Here is a 3,136-nt window from a genome sequence, read left to right as displayed (position 1 = left end):
AACCTTCCCTTAACGTTCCCTAACCTTCCCTTAACCCTCCCTTAACCTTCCCTTAACATTCCCTTACATTCCTTTAACCCTCCCTTAACCTTCCCTTAACATTCACTTACCTTCCCTTAACCCTCCCTTAACCCTCCTTTTCCTCCCCTGTTTCCTTCCTTCTTTCCTTCTTTATTTATTTGGAGGCTCTTTTTTTCTTTCTGTCTTTCTTTGCTTTCTTCTTTCTTTTCTTCCTTCCTTCCTTTCTTTCTTTCTTTCTTTCTTTCTTTCTTTCTTTCTTTCTTTCTTTCCTTTCCTTTCCTTCTTTCTTTCCTTTCCTTCCTTCTTTCTTTCTTTCTTTTTCTTTCTTTCTTGGGAGCCCTAGGGGACAGCAGGCCAGGAGAGCCCTTACTGGAAGGCCAGGCTAGCCCAGGCCAGAACAGGGGGCTAGTTAGAGGCAGGTCATTCCAGGCCAGGCGGGACTAGGGGGGCTCCTTCCTTCCTTCCTTCCTTCCTTCCTTCCTGCTTTTTCTTTCTTTCCTTCCTTCCAACCTTCCTTCTTTTTTCTTTAGGGGTTCGTTCTTTGTTTCTTTCCTTCATTCCTTCTTTCCTTCCTTCCTTCCTTCCTTCTTTGGGGTCTCTTTCTCTCTCCTCTCTCTCTCTCCTTTCTATGTTTCCTTCTTTCTTCTAGCCCGCCTACGTCCCTCCTGACCTGCCCTGCCACTAACAGGCAGGAGGCCCTGGCCTGACCTCCCCTTGGGTCCCCAAGAAAGAAAGAACCCTCCTCAGGGCCCCCCCAGCCTGGCCTGCCTCTAAGAGACACCCTGGCCTCACTTGACCTGTCCTGCCACTAACAGTGCCCCTGGACTTTCCTGGCCTGCCACTAACGGTCCCTGGCCAGGCCTGCTAAGGGCTCCCTGTCACTATGGGTGAGCCTGACCAGGTGTAGAGAAGAGACCCACTGGTTGGGCCTGCCTCAGGTCTGTCCTGGCCTGATGTGGCCTGCCTGTAAGAGACAACCATGTCAGGTCATGCCACTCCAGGAGGTCTCTTACACCCAGGCAGGTGAGGCCAGGGGGGCCATAGCAGTAGGAGGCCCTTGGCAGCCTAGGAGCCAGGGCAGCCCTTAGTGGCAGGCAAGGGCACAGGAGCCCGAGGGTCAGACCAGGCAATGGGAGCACTTAGTGGAAGGCAAGGCCTTACAGGGGTGCCCATAGCACCAGGCCAGAACAGAGATGGCCAATACTTCCAGGCCAGGACAGGCCAGAAAGGCCCTCGAGACATTACAGGCCAGAGTGTTCCTTGGCTCTGGGCCAGGCTGGGCCAGACAGGCCCATAGTGCCTGGCCATGTCAGGCCTGCAGGAGCCTAAGGATAGGCCAGGCCAGAGTGGCCCTGAGGCAGTGGGTCTCTGGTGCAGGCCTGGATAGACCCACCATTAGTGGCAATGGGGCCATTAAAAGGCCTGGACAGGGAAGCCCTTACTGGCAGGCCAGGAAACGCCAGAGGTGCCCTTAGTGGCAGGACAGGTGAGGCCAGGGGCTCTCTTAGAGGAAGACCAGGCCAGGCCAAGGGGACCCTAGGGGGGCTCTTTCTTTCTTTGTCTTCCTTCCTCCCTCCCTCCTCCCTTCACTAACCTTCGCTAACCTTCGCTAACCTTCGCTAACCTTCGCTAACCTTCGCTAACCTTCGCTAACCTTCGCTAACCTTCGCTAACCTTCGCTAACCTTCGCTAACCTTCGCTAACCTTCGCTAACCTTCGCTAACCTTCGCTAACCTTCGCTAACCTTCGCTAACCTTCGCTAACCTTCGCTAACCTTCGCTAACCTTCGCTAACCTTCGCTAACCTTCGCTAACCTTCGCTAACCTTCGCTAACCTTCGCTAACCTTCGCTAACCTTCGCTAACCTTCGCTAACCTTCGCTAACCTTTGCTAACCTTCCCGTAACCTTCCCTAACCTTCTCTTAACTTTCCCTAACCTTCCTTTAACCCTCCCTTAACCTGCCCTTAACGTTCCCTAACCTTCCCTTAACCCTCCCTTAACCTTCCCTTAACGTTCCCTAACCTTCCCTTAACCCTCCCTTAACCTTCCCTTAACGTTCCCTAACCTTCCCTTAACCCTCCCTTAACCTTCCCTTAACGTTCCCTAACCTTCCCTTAACCCTCCCTTAACCTTCCCTTAACGTTCCCTAACCTTCCCTTAACCCTCCCTTAACCTTCCCTTAACGTTCCCTAACCTTCCCTTAACCCTCCCTTAACCTTCCCTTAACGTTCCCTAACCTTCCCTTAACCCTCCCTTAACCTGCCCTTAACGTTCCCTAACCTTCCCTTAACCCTCCCTTAACCTTCCCTTAACATTCCCTTACGTTCCCTTAACCCTCCCTTAACCTTCCCTTAACATTCACTTACCTTCCCTTAACCCTCCCTTAACCCTCCCTTTCCTCCCCTGTTTCCTTCCTTCTTTCCTTCTTTATTTATTTGGAGGCTCTTTCTTTTTTTCTTTCTGTCTTTCTTTGCTTTCTTCTTTCTTTTCTTCCTTCCTTCCTTTCTTTCTTTCTTTCCTTCTTTCTTTCTTACCTTTCTTTCTTTCTTTCTTTCTTTCTTTCTTTCTTTCTTTCTTTCTTTCCTTTCTTTCTTTCTTTCCTTTCTTTCTTTCTTTCTTTCCTTTCCTTTCCTTCTTCCTTTCCTTTCCTTCTTTCTTTCCTTTCTTTCTTTCCTTTCTTTCTCTCTTTTTCTTTCTTTCTTGGGAGCCCTAGGGGACAGCAGGCCAGGAGAGCACTTACTGGAAGGCCAGGCTAGGCCAGGCCAGAACAGGGGGCTAGTTAGAGGCAGGTCAGTCCAGGCCAGGCGGGACTAGGGGGGCTCTATTCTTCCTTCCTTCCTTCCTGCTTTTTCTTTCTTTCCTTCCTTCCAACCNCCTTAACCTGCCCTTAACGTTCCCTAACCTTCCCTTAACCCTCCCTTAACCTTCCCTTAACCTTCCCTTACATTCCCTTAACCCTCCTTTAACCTTCCCTTAACATTCACTTACCTTCCCTTAACCCTCCCTTAACCTTCCCTTAACATTCACTTACCTTCCCTTAACCCTCCCTTAATATTTCCTTAACCCCCCCTTCCCTCCCCTGTTTCCTTCCTTCTTTCCTTCTTTATTTATTTGG

Source organism: Galeopterus variegatus, unplaced genomic scaffold, assembly GCF_000696425.1.
Source record: "Galeopterus variegatus unplaced genomic scaffold, G_variegatus-3.0.2 Scaffold715, whole genome shotgun sequence".
NCBI classification, from domain to species: Eukaryota; Metazoa; Chordata; class Mammalia; order Dermoptera; family Cynocephalidae; genus Galeopterus; species Galeopterus variegatus.
Note: the sequence above shows the minus strand (reverse complement) of the source record.